Source organism: Rhipicephalus microplus, chromosome 3 (assembly GCF_043290135.1).
Source record: "Rhipicephalus microplus isolate Deutch F79 chromosome 3, USDA_Rmic, whole genome shotgun sequence".
Taxonomy (NCBI): Eukaryota; Metazoa; Arthropoda; class Arachnida; order Ixodida; family Ixodidae; genus Rhipicephalus; species Rhipicephalus microplus.
In genome coordinates, this window is record NC_134702.1 from 54,891,993 (window position 1) to 54,910,602 (window position 18,610).

At 43.0% G+C, this 18,610-nt stretch overlaps 1 long non-coding RNA gene across 1 annotated transcript in view; it reads left to right on the forward strand.

Moving 5' to 3' along the window:
* LOC142803081 (uncharacterized) overlaps positions 1–18,610 on the forward strand; it is a 151,973-nt gene that overhangs the window by 110,662 nt on the left and 22,701 nt on the right. Inside the window, exon 2 of the long non-coding RNA XR_012893997.1 lies at positions 5,923–6,109. This is a non-coding gene — a long non-coding RNA (uncharacterized LOC142803081). The remainder of the gene's footprint in view (positions 1–5,922; positions 6,110–18,610) is intronic.

The following is an 18,610-nucleotide window of genomic DNA, read 5'->3' on the forward strand; positions in this document are numbered from 1 at the left end:
CCTATTTAACCAGACGCTATCATCAGGTGAGCTGCCCAAGGATTGGAAGATTGTTAAGGTGATTCCCGTATTTAAGTCTGGTGACAGGCACTCGCCCCGTTATTATCGACCCATTTCACTTACATGAATATTCTGCAAACTACTTCAATATATCGTGGCTTCTCGTATCTACGATCACCTTGAATCAAACAACTTCTTCTTCTCTAATCAGCATGGCTTTAGAAAAGGCTACTCATGTGACACCCAGTTATTCCAATTCACGACTGGCCTTCACTTGAATATGATTGCTAACAAACACACCGATTGCCTCTTCCTTGATTTTGCCAAGGCATTCGATAGTGTCCCTCATTGCCGTTTAATCTCTAAATTGGCTGCACTGCGTATTGATTCATTAATCCTGTTTTGGCTACGAAGCTTCCTCTCTTCGCGTGAGCAACTTACGGTGATCAATGACATTTCATCTAACCTTTGTGACGTCACATCCGGTGTTCCCCAAGGCAGTGTAATAGGTCTGTTAATTTTTCTAACATACATTAATGATTTGCCCGATAATCTTTCACCCACAATTAGGTTGTTCGCCGACCATTGTGCCACATACCGCAACATTAAATGTTTTAATGATCATTCCGCTCTCCAAAATAACCTTGACCTAACCTTCCGGTGGTGCGAAACTTGGCAGATGTCCCTTAACGCATCTAAATGCAAGTTAATCTTGTTCACCCGAAAGCATATCAATCCAGCATTTCACTGTAAGAATAATAACGCCGTTGTTTCAGCTACACCGTCTTACAAATATTTAGGCGTTCACCTTACATCGGATCTATCCTGGACTACGCATATAGCAGCTGTCTAATCGAAAGCCTCTCAATCTCTCGGAAATCTCCGCACAAGCTGGCGCAACGCTCCTTCTAACGTACGCGCATTATCATATATTACTTATGTTCGCCCGCAGCTAGAGTATGCATCATCCACATGGTCACCTAATCAAGATTACCTGGTATGTATGTTGGAAGCCATCCAGAATAGGGCAGCGAGATTCATCTCTGGAAAGTACGACTATCATTCAAGCATTACCCTAATAAAACAAGACCTTGCATTTCAATCACTGGAAATACGCCGCAACATTGCTCTTTTATGTCTGTTTCATAGGTACATTTATAGTAACGAAATTCACTGTTTGCCACTTTATTCTCCTGCGCGCACTTCCCGGCGCATTCACAATGCACGTAGTTTCATGCGCATTCATGGTTACATGCAGGCATATAACTTATCATCACTACCTCGAGCCATTGCATATTGGAACGATCTTCCGGATCATGTTGTATCTATTTCTTACCGTGAAACTTTTCGTGATAACCTGATTTCGTTGCACTCCAATATTGTATAACGCTGTTGCACCTTGATTTTTTGTATATATATATTTTCGTCTGCTTGTCTCCTTTGTTGTTATTTTGTTTGTATACTGATGCCCCCTTACTCAATACCCTTCAGTGGGCTTGTAAGGTATTTTAAATAAATAAATAAATAAATAAGAGATGCTCAAGATCCTTCTTTCTCTGATTTTTTTTTTATTTTCTGAACACTTTGCGCCATTTTACATTATGTACGTAATCAATCTCCATAGGTGTGTTATCTATGCAACTTACATTCAGCGTTGGCGTCCTCCAAAATTTGAAGCAGCCATTTTCTGATATTAGAAGTAGTGGTAGAGCAGGGTTCCACTTTTGTGCAAGAAGCATTGTGACTTTTCAATCTCCGAAAAACTACACTTAAAAATATACCAAACCTTCCATGTTGGAAAAATCGAAGCAATGCAACCTCTTGGAGAGGCATATTGTTCTTAATATGGAGGACGACGACCTCCACCAGCATGGGTTCTCCTGTGCTGCTAAGTGAATGATGGCGTCGGAGAGAGTTATACGAAGGTTAGCTATACATTGCTTCATCATATGAAGGGTTTTCTAAGGTCACTCATAAAACTAAGTGGTTACGGCACTGAAAGCGATACCACTTTGGTAGCGAAACCCCGAAGCGTGTGTCATGTTTCGTTTGAGGCACGTGGAACAGACGCCACTGATTGTCTAGCGACTACGGGGGTGATCACCTCACTTCTCAATGTTCAGTGGATAAATGACGTGGCGGTCTGTACATCAATTCACAACCAAAGAAAGAATCCAAGAAAAAAAAGGAAAGAAAGAAAGCGGCCGGTGCAGTATAGACAGCGACAAGCAAGTCTACGTTGTTTAGAAGAAAAGAAATACTGATGGTCCCTATGAACGGGAAACCTAAAGCAGTCTATAGCCGAGGAACAGACAAAAGGCAGACGTATAAATATATAAAAGATAAATAATACCATTGTTCAATGCGCCAAACTCGTTTGACGCGACATAGTTCGCTTTCGCCTGCTTTAGAAATAATTGAGATCATTTAATGAAAGAGGTTTGACATAGTAACAAGCACGCAAACGTCGAAGGTGGGAAGGAAAGTTAATCATGTCACATTTCGCGAATTAAAAGGAAAGAGTCACGTATTGAGGATTTCGAGACATTATCGTGCAAGGGTGGCAGGTTTTTCGCTTATTAAGGTTGTAAAAAGTATGTAATCAAAATGGTGATGCCCAGTAATGGAAACGGTAAGAAATTCATGGATGGAAGAATAGTTATCACTGGTTTTTGTTGGGTATTCAGCATGTCGTATAAATTCAAGATCATTTTTTAAAACGTTTGCACACCTATTGGCTTGAATGTGTGTATTACACTTGAAAAAAAAGAGCCTCATTGAGTGAATCGGTTCTTATGATGGTTTAGCTTTGCACGTACTCTAACATGTCGTTAAGGCTTCGACTGCAAAAGTTACGTGTATTTTATTTCGTAGCTGCTCTCTGAGTAATCTGTTCTTTATTATTATTTTATTTTAGGTCGGACGTATTGCGCCTCGCTCTATTTGAAGCTCAGCCGTTTGCTTACAACCATGACACATTACCACTTAAAATTACCCGTACCGGTTTTATTATATAGACCTCTACAATCCTATTTTTACCCACGAAAATGTTAACCACACCATCAATCCGTGACTCTCAAAAACACGCAGCAATTACACGTGTCAAAGTAAGAGCTAGGGCATAACTAATTTTTGCTTTTGTGTTAGCTTAGTTAGCAAGGAAAGCCGATTTTGGCAGCCAGTGCAGTCGCTTCTACTTTCCCCGCTAGAGAAGTTTCGAGCCTCCGGTAATTTGATGCGAGTGATACCAAAGCTAGAAATCATTACGAGGTGGTGGTGGCAGCATGCGATGGATGAAACAGACGAACCAAGCACGCAGATGTGCTTGCGAGACTATAGTGAAGGCAGCAATAAACTCATATGCGACACACGCCACCAGGGATTTCAGTGAAGTGTGTGTTCTCGGCTGGGCTTGACAATACGTTCTTTTTTCTTTGTTATATGTTCTCCATTGTCCTACGGGAATTTTCGTAGTTACTAAGCGAAAAAAACACCTTGCTAGTGGTTCGGTAATAACGTACAACGGGATCTTTCAAACGACTATTTTGTTTTGTTTCTTAGCATTCAATTACGCTGCACAAAATATACTCACGAGTTTTCACTAATAGAAATTTCCGATTGGTTAGCACCGTTCTACTACACGCCAAATATTCAGAAGGCGAGACACTTCCGATGCCAAACATAATACACAATAGTTCATTGACTAATCTGGTCTCGTAAAGCGGCACATATATCAGTCCTCCCGGCAGCGTCACGACAATAACCAGCACTGACTGGCTATTGTCGTGCTGACAACAGCCAGCAGGATGGGTGGTTAAACTAAATTGAGCTGCAGTTAAAGATGTAACGATTTCGGCAAATCACACACCTTGCGAGAATAAGTTTCATAAGAACAGTCTAGCTGTCAATGCAGCATTTGTTGGCCTTGAGAAAAGCGTTACGAAGTGGACCGACATGTTTTTATGAGCTCGAATCCCGGCTGCGGCGGCTGCATTTCCGATGGAGGCGGAAATGTTGTAGGCCCGTGTGCTCAGATTTGGGTGCACGTTAAAGAACACCAGGTGGTCTAAATTTCCGGAGCCCTTCACTACGGCGTCTCTCATACTAATATAGTGGTTTTGGGACGATAAACCCCACATATCATCATCATGTTTTTATGAGCGTAGCAGTACATTGTCAATATACCAGGAACACTGGTAATTCAAGAATAAATTATGGTCGTACGTATTATCAGCACTCACGTGGAAGCAAATGCCTCAGTATTATCAAAACGAAGTGCACTTTGCGGTGAATATCCCACGCAACCTTCATTGGCGTGTTTCGTTAGCAGCCTTTGAATACAGCTTGCTGAATCATAGGAATACAAATGAAAGTTTATTAGACTGCTGTAATAAGGGAGGTAATGCTGGAACTACAATTGGCATTATCAAAAAAGTTGGACACCTGTATAACAGGAGTCCATGTGTAATGCTTATTGCACTGAAATTAAGTTAGATATGGAGCATTGCAGCTGTGATTGATGTTGCACCAAACTTACGCCTGCAGGGTATTTCTCCAAAGCAGTTTCCAGGCCCGGCATGATTCCGTGATAGAAAATACCTGACTCCCGAACAGAATGCAGGAATTTGATTTCTGCTGGGACCCTGACGTTTATTCTTTGCATTTGTCTGGTGAACGCTGCCGATGCAAGTATTTTTAGCGTTCTTGTAAATGAATTACCAATGCCTGGTTTCACCGTTTCTGGGTAGATATAACAGGTGAATCCTTTGTGGCACATACTCGCATACCGTGGCCTGTGATATGCGACTAAGTGCCCCACGCATCTGGACTAGAGCGTTTCACGACGTACACGACAATAAATTCACAATATTCATGTCGTGACGAGAGAGTCACTTTAACAAAGCCCCTTTACCCTTCTAAGCTACTTTTGGGTGTTAAGAAGGCAATTTTAAGAGCACCCAGATGTAAGCGGGAAGACATAGAGGCATACAGATAGATAGATAGATAGATAGATAGATAGATAGATAGATAGATAGATAGATAGATAGATAGATAGATAGATAGATAGATAGATAGACAGTATGGCGCCAGCTGTGTCTGCATTATTATTTCATTTTATTTTGGCATTGATTGATTGACCGGTATGTGGGGTTTAACTTCCCGAAACCACCATATGATTATGAGAGACGCCGTAGTAAAGGACTGCGGAAACTTTGATCACCTGGGGTTCTTTAACGTGTACTGAAATCTGAGCTTACGGGCCTACACTTTCCCGCGTGCGAGTACACATTGAACGAAAGTGAACCGAAACAAATGTAAAGAATTATATGCGGATAGACTCCACATAAATTATGCACAGCAATCACTTAGAGATAGCGTAACCAGTTCCACTGGGTTAACAGGTCTGTTACAAGGTGTTTGCCTTGGGACATGTTTCACTTAATTTTTTGCCTCCACATTCTGAAGTGGAAATGTTAGCCACATCATGTGCTGTTGTGACCATTAGGCACCATATCTCTAACAAAACATGTTATTGCTGTTTAGATACGAGCAACGTATCATAGGGCGTTGTAGTGGCAGCACCAACATGCAGTTGGTCTTACCAAAACCATCGACATCCTCGTTCTGTCAGCACTATGTTTCGATCAAATGTCTATGCTACGTCCCCTATGATTCTTTTGGCTCTGCATTCCTTCTGGAAAATGTGAACACCCGCTTGTAAGTATGTAGGTGAGATGTATACATTGTTAATGAGGCGTGTTACGCTTCTGCACTTCGCTCAAGGAAGAGACGCAGAAGTTACTGCTCACTCAGTTTATCTCAAATTTCGTCTGATGCTCCTCTCCTCATTTCCACCCCATTCATCAATGCCTCGCAATTTGAGCTTGCCTGAGAGATTCTCGCTGTTGCTGCTCGTTTCAGCGCCAGGCATTCCCACCTACTGTATTCCTCTTCTGGAGTTCGTTCGGGCCTGGAAGGCTTCGGACGATTATCCAGGAGGCTATATAATCACTTGGACGCACACGGCCTGGACTCCGCTGTCTCGTGTTGCAACCACGCCACTCGGGTCGTCATCGTCTGTCTCACCCGCTCTAACGCTCGCAGTGCGGTAAGTTTTCATAATGGCTTTGAGGCCTGTTCCTCTACAGAGGCTATCTCTATGCAGGAGTAAAGGTCGACACTGCCCACGGAATACTCCTGGCTGTGTCAGTGAATCGTGCTCTGCCTACAGTGAAGTAAAAGCCTCGGGCAGAGCTCTCAGGGTATATAATATATATATAATAGCATATAAGATACATTTCAGGCAATGTTTTTAATCGTGCACATCCTCAACGGAACCTGGTCTTCTCTCTCGGTTCTTCGGTATTTGAAAATATTTATCGAATAAGCTTTAAGCACAGCGGACATGTCAAGCACATATTTTCAAGTGTTCTCGTAAGGCTGTTAGGAAGACAGTGGTTGTGGGGCTGTCCATGTTGCGATTGTAATTCGTATTCGATAAGCTGTTGTCTCGACTGCTTGTTGATCTGAGTGACGCGTAAGCAACCAAGGTGTAATGCGCACGAGGTGAACATTGTGCGTTCGTGTATTCGGGAAAGGGTTGGCTTTATAAAAGAAGCTCGTTTATGCAAACCATGCTTCATGTCTAAACACACGCTCGTATCTTGTTACCGATATGTGGCATGCTAAAATATTTCCAAAAAACGCTAACATAGTAATCATGTGGGGGTCACAGCTTGGAGCGTTCGCTCTGAAATTACCTTTCCGCCATCCACGCCGGTAAATTTCTCTATGACATTGGAGAAAGAAAGCACGCTTCATTTGCGAGTTGCAGGAACGCGCACTACGGAATTCACTGCGCCCATTCCTCATTAAACTACGACTTTAGTGATGTTTGTGACCACGGTAACTGCAATTAATGTCGCGAATGCAATGTTCCCGTTTTTTTCTCACTATGGCGCTACTTCATTAATCTATGAATATTGATCGACCGAATACTTATTTACTTTCAGAGAGAGAGAGATAAAGATGCAAGGAAAGGCAGGGAGGTTAACCAGACGCACAACCGGTTTGTTACCCTGCACTGGGGAAGGGATAAAGGGGAGAAAAGAGGTTGCAGAAATATTTACTTTCATATATAAAGTAATCCTACCACCTAGTTTTGTATCTCATTTACTTTCATATATAAAGTAATCCTACCACCTAGTTGTGTATCTCATCAGAAAACATCAATGGAACGACGTCCAGCCTGTTGCATCATTTCTGATTACAGTTTGTGCTTTTAAAATCAGTGGTGCAAAAGACAAAGTAAGATGCCAATTGATCGCACACACTCAATATGTATTTTCGTCTGTCTGCTAACGGTTGAGAATTTCTAGCTAAGTTTTCCATGAACTATCACTCGTGTTCTGGTAAATTTCACAGTGAAGCAAGTTCTGTTTGGGAAACACTTTTGAATGTGCTACAATATGCACGACTGAAATAAAAGCACGCGTGTGTATTCCTTTTTTGCCATAAGGTAGCCAGACATATATAGACCCACATGTTTTCGCACTGGTACCCCATACAGTGGTTGCTCCTATGCTGTCACACCTTAATAGTGAAGTGGTATTCTCTTCCACATTAAGCTAATAAAAGGTACATTTAATTACACTGAAGACCCATTTATGATCCGTGAGCTTTATTCAAGCACTTTCGAGGGCAGTAAAGGTACAGGAAAGGTGATAGCATGTTTAACATCTACAGTACACGTGTAGAAATAGGTCGCCGGGATATCATCGTATGAATGTGTGCTTTCGCGAGAACGCCTCTTGGACATCGCTGCACGAATACTATTCCTCTGCATTGGCTTAGGCAATACATTCGGAAATAGATTACTGTGACAGGGAACATGTATGTGTTCACGGGACGACGCACATAGCGTTATCGCTAGAATGGCATTGATTTTTCCTAGGTTAGTGATACAGGACCATCACACCTGACTTGGTCTACATAAGCTATTCTTTTCTAGTTAAATAACACTTCGCTTAACCCTAGCTTCGGTAGTTGAGGGGCCAGCAATATTCGGAACTGTTCAGAAGGACGAATCGTTACTCTTTACGCGTCATGCGTGCTAGAGTATGTGTGCAGGGTTTGGAGGAAGAACAATAATTTCCCGACATTTCTGACGGCCTTGTTTACCATGCTCTCAAATATAGGGGTACTGCACGAAAATCCGGCCAGCGTGGCCTATTACGGTGTAACGTACCACTGTGACCTATTAAGTGAACGTGTGTGCTTGAGGAGAAAACAGTGCGACCGAGATATTGCAAGGCCCACGGGTGTACACTAGTCTCGCCTTGTGAATGGGATGTTTGATTACTTGTCGAGGTAGGTATATACACGGTTAATATAACTGAGATATCACTGCATTCTTTAACTTAACGGAACAATAGCCAACAGCACATTTATTTTTCCCACGCCCACCCTCGTTTACATTCACTAAATAGCTTTTGTTATCTTCCCAATTCTGTGCATCTCCTAAATATATCTAAAACGGCATGAATTTTATTACTGCGCACGACTTAAAAGGCCTTTATTGTCTCCATATATTGAGAATGTCTGTTAGATATTGAATGTTCTAATTAAAAGATAGCTAAGAAATTTTCGTCGGCAACCAGCATTTCCTTGAAGCTGCAACCAATGTATTGGAAAAAGGTGTTTTTCTGAGCGAAATTACTTAGCAGAATCAGAAGCAGTGGCAGCATATATATTTAGCAAAGCATATGCTTGCTGATAAAAAAAAAACATTTTTAATAGATATTCACCATGATTCGAAGTGAGAACTGCAGATGTTCAATTTTTATTAAGAAAAGAAAAATTGGGGGGCCCTTAATCTTCACTTTAAGAGTTGAACGCGATAGCGTACTCGGCCTCCAGTGCATCTTTCAACCGCTAAGTGCCTACTTATTAATATGTGTTGTTACACACACACACACACACACACACACACACACACACACACACACACACACACACACACACACACACACACACACACACACACACACACACACACACGCACACGCACACGCACACGCACACACACACACACACACACACACACACGCACGCACGCACGCACGCACACGCGCACACGCGCACACGCACGCACGCACACGCGCACACGCACGCACGCACGCACGCACGCACAAACGCGCGCGACGTATGGTACAGTACAGGCTTTCGATCTATTTAACAGCACTTTTATAACAACTTCATGAAAATATTGTACAGTGATACAGTCACATGGTCCTGTATTATGAACTGCACGTAGGCGTGACACTTGTATTCGTAAATGGTCGCATTCTGTCGTCCGTCTTGCGTTAGTTATCTGGCAATTGTGCGACTTGTCCTTCCGGAGACCTCTTTTCAGATCATGCCAAGAGGAGCCACTGTAGTTCATAGATACTATGAACTGTAGGAGCATCAATGAAGCTCACGTCACAAATATAGGGCCCTAAACGTTTTTTATTTATGCAAACTATTCGTGCGAACAGTTATCGCAAATTGTGGATGCTCTTTCCATGACGCCTGCCCGAATGGCCGCCTTCCTTGACTTGTGTTTCGACCAACCATATTTGACGACATTGCAGATGTCCTGTATTATTGCACCAACATGATTTACCATGACAGAGCCTGCAGATAGAAGAAAATAAATAAATACAGAAAATTTTTTGATGACATCAGCCAAAAAGGCTTTGAAGCACCACTCCAAGCATTCTTAGAAAAGAAGTTGACATGCTTCCAAGCTATAAGTATGACAGAAGGTGAATGGTATTTCGAGAGGCTCATTCTATTTCTCGAAACAAATTGAACCAACAGACAATCCAACCTAGCAAAACATACGTCTTTTTTTTCAAACAGTAGTGTTAACACTATTACCTACGCTGAAAGGAGCTGAATTGGTTGAAAAAAAAATGAGCGCTTTCTGTCTGTATGCTCTACAAGCTATGAGCAACGAAACTCCATTCAGTGACACAGCACACCTATTTTCGACACCTAAAAATAATGGAAGCAGTTTCATAGCATGTAAAAAGGCAAAGTGATCATCACTCATCCAAGGGAACTTGTTGTACAAGTTTCGTAAACCATGGCATGCTGTTGCTATAGCTCTAATACTGTAGCAATGTTCTCAGACTCTGCGACAGAAATACTGTGCTTTTTTGTAGAGAACCCCACTAGGTTGGTGTCAGGGTGTCGGTAATCAAACTGCGGTTTAATCAAATGCGGTTCTGTATTCTGTGAGATCGCTATACGACCAAACTTGCACCTCTCATCAACAACAAAAAGAACAATAACATGGTCGGAATATGGTACCCTCTCTTGTTAACAAAGACATTGCTACATTTCATTCTTTAAGCTTATTGCTGCATGGTGGCGGGAGAGGTCTTTAGGGGGTACCGGATGTATAACCCCGTTCAAAGGACATGACATTGCGCTTTTTCTGTCATCCTAATGTTGAATTTACGAAAACTAGGGGCATATTTACTCACCAAACTTGGAACCACTGAAATCATGCTGTTCGCACGTTGACTGTTGTCTCCTGTCAAATGAGCCGTCGAAGTGGTTCCAGCCGCCATTACTATTCCACAGATGCGTATCCTCATTTATGCTGTAGTAGGATATTTCAAAAATGTGAAAAAAATTAAATTTATAGATGTAGAACAATTTTGTTACCTTTTCTTGGTACACTTCTTTGAAATTTATGTGTAAAAATGAATATTTAGCTAGAGCATTGCACCATAGACGGCCCTGATGTGTCATGCACACCGCAGTTGCAGCGAAATTAAAGTAATGTCACTGCCCATATTTCAGAAAAAAACGCAGAATAGATGTGTGTGTGTGTCTGCTTACACAAAGGGCAAATTGACAAGCGTGATCGCCCGCGCTTGCATTTGTCACCAATATAATAAATAGGTCAGCCCAAGGCAAACCTGCGACGTCGGGCCGAGCACATTGGTCAACCTATTGCCGACCTAACCAATTGGAGTTGGATGACGGTCAATTTACGACGTCGGGCGAAGCATCGTTGCCGACCTACTGCAGACCTGGCCAAGTGGCGTTGGCAATTGGTAAACCTACGACGTCGGGCCAAGCACCCTGGTCGAGCTACTGCCGACCTGGTCAATGGCCACTCACGGGCCGACCACTTTTTTGGTTGTCTCGCCGACTTAACTGGCCACCGACTGGTTTCCGACCCTTAACCGACCATTGGCCACTGGTCATGTCCCCTTGGGTGACCATCTATAGAGCTGTTTGAAAGTCCTTGTGTGTTTTTAGCGGCGAGGGCTGCAATATTCCGGCCTTTTTTGACGTAGTTTGATAGCTTCCCAAATGCGTCTACAAATCACCGAATGGGCTCGTTCTTGTCGCGGCACCTGTCGAAGCCAATGCGTTAGGGAGACTCCTTCCACTACATGGCATTTATGTAGTGTTTTTTTTTTCCAAAGCAACTGCAAGTAACATCGTGGCTTTGTGGCAGGACACCTGCTTGCCACGCCAACGGCCCGGGTTTGATCCTCAATACGACCAAAAATTTGATTCTTAATTTTATTTCCTTCGTTCTCGTTTTTTTTTGCTCATAGACTGTTTATCCCTCACAACCAATGGGGCCGATGCCGACGGCGAAATTTATGCGACATGAGCTCTCTATCATTATTGCGTTAAAGAAGTCATGCTGCATAAAGTTGTTGATCTTTCTACCCATGCTAGCAGTCTTGTCACATATATAAGAAATGTATTTGAATTGATGATTTATTTCTAGACGATACCTAATAGTTTAAAGACACCTATCTTAAGTTTCGAAAATTTCAATCATGAATGTTTTGGTCTACGCATTGTTTTATGGTCTGGCCCTATTGTATTTCATTTTGTTCAGCTAGTTGGCAGAAATACCTTGATAGAACTCTGAAGAGTATTTTTGCGAGTGTTGCACACAGCCTTACAGTGTCCAGTCACAAGAACGCTTTTCAGTCACTACGTAGTGATATGTCTATTGCATTGCTTTTCGAAAATGTTATAACGGGTAACATTTCAAACGGATTTTTATAAGATTATGCACCCTCGCGGTAATTACCCAAGGTAGCTTGTTGCGTAGTTCCTCATTGCAAGATAATATTTCGCAAAGTTAAGTAATACATGAATCATATGGTAATTCAATCAGCTTTCTAGCGAAATGCTTAATCAAGCAATAAAGTGTAGCCTAAACCTCGATGCTCTATGCCAAATATTCACACCCTTTCTACTTGAGGTTTCTGATGCAGCGTAAGTTAAGTTTGGCACAGTACAGCAAAGATTATTTTCAATATGTTTTTGTGCAGTTTACAACAATTTTTATTGTAGTCTATACATCGCTGATAACTGCAATAGCTCAAGAATTGTAACTGATTGACAGGCCATAATTCATACCACTGTTGAAACAAGCAAATACTACTATTACTACTACTATATTGTTAATACTAATATTAATATAAAGAATAAAAATATAGTTTATTATTTTTATTAGTAGTAGTGGTTTTATTATTATTATTATTATTATTATTATTATTATTATTATTATTATTATTAATATTAATATTATATTATTACTGTTGTTGTTGCTATTATTATTATATACTGGCTTCACTGTTGGCTTGTATGATTTCTTTTTTACGACTGAGGCGTTCAGATATCCTGTTTCGTACATTAATCTATCTGATTGAAATTGTTAGTATGCTGTTCTCCACGGGGCAGGATGTTTTCCAGAAGGCTAATTAAGCAAGTTATATACTATCGCGAATATACCTGTGAAGAAAAAAAGAAAGACGTTAATCTGGTAAAGCCACAGCATTACACGTCTATTTTAGCTCATTGCGCTACACTACTATTCCGTTTAGTCGCACACTTGCTTTTATCTGGAATCAGCACAGACCTAATCAATGATGTTGTTTCACTGCGAAGCTTTCATTTTTTTTTGTTCCAACCGACATTCGACCATGGCACAAATCCTCATTGATGCTAAGTCGTTGGAGCTGTCTTTAAATCGTTAATTTTTTCCTTGACGGTCTCGCCTTTTACCAGTTGAAATAATACTAATTACAAAAAGAAGCAACGGGAATAAAGTGTTACTACATCCACTACATCGTCATTCCAGTGGACCGCGTCGGCGCAGACCAAGATCTCGCACAGCGTGGTAGTGGTTAGAAGATGAGAAAAGGCACCTAATTTCTGCAACCCGGTCGGGAGCATGGCGCAGTGCCTAACGCACAGCGTCGCAAGCCTAAACACAACCGATGAAAAGGCCCTTTTCGTCCTCTCTCCCCTTCTATATCCCGGAGGACAAATACACACACACACACACACACAAAATAACTAAACCACGTGAGGCGGCAGAGCGTCACGGTTTTCCCTCTCCCCCCTGCTTTCCTCCTTGAATGAAGACCAACTGACAAACGTGTCCTTTTGTACGCACTGTTCCAAGTGGGCTGTTGGTCAGTGTCCAAATAAAGGCCACTGAAGCACATCGGTTGTCGCTTCTCGTATTTCGGGCCAACAGTTGCTCTGTCGCACTCGGGCGGCAGCTGGCTAATGCATCGGGACGTGGTGTTAACGCCACCTGAAGCGCGCCTAGATTATTGTGCGACGTGGTGCTTCCAACGTTGAGTGACCCTCACTGCCAGAGTTAGATTAGCGTGGCTACGAGACATCAGGTGTACTTTTAGGGGCGAAGCTCCTTAAGGCGTGGGTCTGTTCATCCTTTGTATGTATGTATGTAGTAGTACGTAGCCACAGTTAAAACATACTCACTTTAGAGTGGGTATGTGTCACAGAGGATGCGAGATGGGAGATGGCGGTACTTGAAGTGTTCACTAGATGGACGCATGGACGGACAGAAAGACAGAGTAGCAGACGGATGGACGGATGGATAGAAGTGCGGACGTACGGACGAATGGACGCACGAACAGACAGACAGACAGACAGACAGACAGACAGACAGACACACAGACAGACAGACAGACAGACAGACAGACAGATGAATGGACGGGCTCACGGACGGACGCATAGACAGACGAACGGACGCATGGATGGACGCACAGATGGTCATGCGGACGGACGGAAGCACGGACGGGCTGATGGACGCAGTGCCCCACTCATCATCACTCACTCCGTGAATATGCTGTGATTTTTTTTGTCGTCTCATATTGCGCCTGTAGGACGACCGCTTGATTGACCAAATTTCGTTCACCAACTTCGAACCTCCTGTTTCCAGTCAGCCATCCCAGCGGCTTTCCGATGAGTATACTTTCAAAAAAAAAAGTTATAAACTGGTTATAAAATGCCTCTTTTCCAGCTTTTCCTCTAACTGCACTGTGCTTTCCGCGAAGGCCTGGCGTTTTTTTTTATTGTGAAGTTCGCATTCTCAGCAAGTATTTATAAGGTTAAACAATATTTATTATCACAACCGGACAATAATACTGCATATGTAAACTTGTGGTATGTGTTTCAATAAAAAAAGGGACCGCGTTACTTTTTTTGTACAGTCATGTTCAATATCAATCTCCAAAATATGTACCTACTTATAGGTAAACGTTCCCGATGGAGGCGGAAATGTTGTAGGCCCGTGTGCTCAGATTTAGGTGCACGTTAAAGAACCCCAGGTGGTCTAAATTTCCGGAGCCCTCCACTACGGCGTCTCTCATAATCATATGGTGGTTTTGGGACGTTAAACCCCACATATCAATCAATAGGTAAACGTTCGGAAGTTGGGTTTCTTAGTAGCGTAGAGTAATAAATTTTATCGCATAAATAACGAAGAGACTGTGTTCATGTACATGTACAAAAAATTTGGCAGATACGACGTATCTGGAAAACCTATGTGATGCGAAGCATGTGGATGCAAGGTGATTGTGTTTTAATTTTTTTATTAGATAGATAGATAGATAGATGAATAGATAGATAGATAGATAGATGAATAGATAGATAGATAGATAGATAGATAGATAGATAGATAGATAGGTAGATAGATTGATAGATAGATGCCAAAAGTGCTTGAAGTACGCAAATAAATGCTTCACATTAAAAAAAAATTGCCCGCAGCTTCCCTCGGGGGAACACTGAGGAGGATGCGGACCATATAATTGGTTAATGGGGTGTTAAAGTGCGACTTACTTGAGTCGATGGCTAAATTGGTTAACGTGGTTGTGAAATGGGGTGTTAAATTGCGACTTACTTGGGTCGATGGCTAAATTGGTTAACGTGGTTGTAGGAGGGGGTGTTAAATGAGTGAACACGTACACACGTATGCGAAAGGGCGGCGCTGGTCGAAGGGACGTCGATCATTGTGTTTGTGGATTTGTTGGAATTCATTTCACCGCGACCTTGGACGTCGACGCGCCGTACAAACCAACCGACGAGCGGCAACTGAGCGAGCGAGCGCCGACCTTGAGTATTTATACAGCACGACGGCGCATGCACTGTCAGCTGTTGAATGTTCTCGAAGCGCGACGCCACATGCGCGTCCACTGGAGAATCAGGAGAATTGTAGATGTCGAACGCGGTGTGTAGAGGAGGAAGGGTGCCCAGATGGTGGAGGAGTGAAGCGCGCGCGGTGTGTAGAGGAGGAAGGGATGCACAGATGGTGGAAGAGTGGGCGACGGCGCGACGGCGCATGCGCGCGCGTCAGCTGTCGAATGTTCGAGAAGCGGTGCGGACGGCGCACTACAAGGCGCGAGTATAAGATGCTCCGCATCTAAAAAGAGGAGAAAAGAAAAATACCTCCGCACATGTATCGTTACATTGCAGCCATTGGACATGATAATGGTGTTAACTTTTGTCTTTGGACGATAAATCATTCGTTGAAAGTTATAGTGCGTGGTATGTCCGTCCTAGAGAAGATAAGGCGTGCAAAACACGGACACAAGACAAGCGAGCAAGTAAACGCAAACGACGACTGACAAATAAAAGAGCACACAGCGCATGGAAAGGACGATAAATACTTAGCAGTTTGATCTGTACCTGTTTTTCTACGTGTCTTCTTTTCACTTCGGGTCTTCACTAGGATTCTACCAGTCATCGCTCCTTATTAACAATCTACATGGTATTTACATTGCAATAGGCAATTTATGTACCCAGTCGTTGCATACGGCAGTGTACAGCCACCGAAAGAAAACAAGGTGACATATGAACAGACCAATCCCGACTAGCTGAATTCAACTAATCTTGCCATGTCCCCGTAGCTGCCAATTGTTTACACAATGTGTAATGCATCTGTAAGGGCAGTTTTTTGTTTAACGTTTCGCGCTCTGTTTCTTGGCCAACACACTTGGAACACAGTCCGGATTGTGGCTCAAGTTTATAGGGAGATCGAAAGACGCACAGGCAGTTTTTGGGCACGCACAGGCCGACCTCACACATCCTTTTGACTACGGGCTCCCGCAGTCATAATCATGACCTTTAAAGTGTGGGCAAGAAGTGTATGGGGTAATCGCGACGTGAAATCACACATCCCAAGAGTCAAAAGAAGCTCAATAGGGGATAATGTATAGGAGGGACGGAACAAGGGTTTGTGGTTTTGGTACACTGGCAAGGCTGTGGTACACCGGAAAGCCGATATGACCTGCCTTACTCACCTTGCTCTTCAAACTTTTTTTTACTGCTGGGCATTGAATAAATTGACGTGATGTCGGTCGGCTGGCAGAACCCACCACGCAAATTCTGGTCAATCTACCCATGATGATAAGTGAGGTTGAAGTCTTCAGATGATGTCAGTTTGCTTACAGCCGTTATTATTTTATTAATATAACGCTGTCTATTTGTTTTTTCTATGTTCGCGGTTAATGCCTCAGGTGTGTCTGGGCTCTACAGAACGACACTGAGATCCTGTCTTCATGTTCGCACCAAATACGCTGCAACTTCATCTGTTTTATTTATTTATTTATTTTACCGATGGAGCTTGTCTTAGTCAGGGCTTGACCGGAAGCCGACCTATACTGCTCGGGCATTCTTTTTTTCGCAATGCACCGTAACAGTTCAAGGGGTTACCTATGGGTTGGTTTTTAAATTTATGATGGCAGGGGGGGGGTGATCGAAAATGAGTAATGAATATAGGTGTCATATTGAGACAGTCATAGTCTTCGTTCCTGGTTACGGGCTTGTTTCACAGGAATGCATCGTTGTCATGCTGTTGTTATCATGCCGTTCTAAGCATTATTGTGATTCTTTTGTTAAGGCATTATGTCGTTGTCATAAAATTATTATTAGCCGGCCATTTTTAATATTTTCATAATTTTAAAGGCAATACTGACACCGTACAAATACCATTAATATCTCCACATGTGTGCATTCTGCTCTAGTACTGAGATGCTTGCCAAAAAATTGCCCGCAGCTTCCCTCGGGGGAACACTGAGGAGGATGCGGAAATTGGTTAACGGGTGTTAAATTGCGACTTACTTGGGTCGATGGCTAAATTGGTTAACGTGGTTGTGAAATGGGGTGTTAAATGAGTGAACACGTACGGCACGTATGCGAAAGGGCGGTGTTTTATTTATTGCGACGAACTTTGAGGACGATGGCTTAGGGACGTCGATCATTCTGTTTGTGGATTCGTCGGCATTCATTTCACGGCGACTTCGGACGTCGACACGCCGTACAAACCAACGGACGAGCGGCAACTGAGCGAGCGAGCGCCGACCTTGAGTATATATACAGCGCGACGGCGCATGCGCTGTCAGCTGTCGAATGTTCTCGAAGGAGAAGCGCGCGCGCGGCACAGATGGCGACGGCGCGACGGCGAATGCGCTGTCAGCTGTCGAATGTTCTCGAAGGAGAAGCGCGCGCGGCACAGATGGTGGGCGACGGCGCGACGGCGCATGCGCGCGCGTCAGCTGTCGAATGTTCGAGAAGCGGTGCGGACGGCGCGGACGGCGCACTACAAGGCGCGAGTATAAGATGTTTCCGCATCTAAAAAGTTTGCACCGTGCAGTTTGCTTAAAGCTTCCACATATGCATGGTAGCTTAGAAATATACCGGTTGTCTAGAACGTTAGCCACAACTGAAATGACTCGCCTTTATGGAAACTAACTAGAAGAACTATAAACTCGGATCTTGAGAGAATTCACCTCAATATTTCTTCCTAAGCGAACTTCGGTGCTGTATTTCTGGTCAACATACCATAATGCGGGTTCAGACTTTCACCAATTCTTCAGCAACAACAATAAAATGAAAGCCGGATAGAGTGCCCACTCAAGATAAACGACGTTGAGAGCCTATTTTATGGCTGCGTTGGAGATCCTCATCTGCTAAAATGCATCTGGCCAGAAAAGAAACACACAAGATCAACAATTCTGCTTTACTGCAACAGCGCTCTCAATAGGCCGCCATCGCATGCTATCAAGTTTCCTGTTTAGCTCTTCAAATTCGTAGCGATTCGCCTTCTTCGCATCGCTATCAATCTTGTTTCTGTTTCCGTGATTTCTTCAGACACAACCTTGTGCACAGAAAAAATACGAGCCAGTGATAGTGAACTACCCCCGAGGCCATATGTTATCACAGGTGGGTATCAGCGAGGGCTCCAAACTTTTTCGCAAAACAT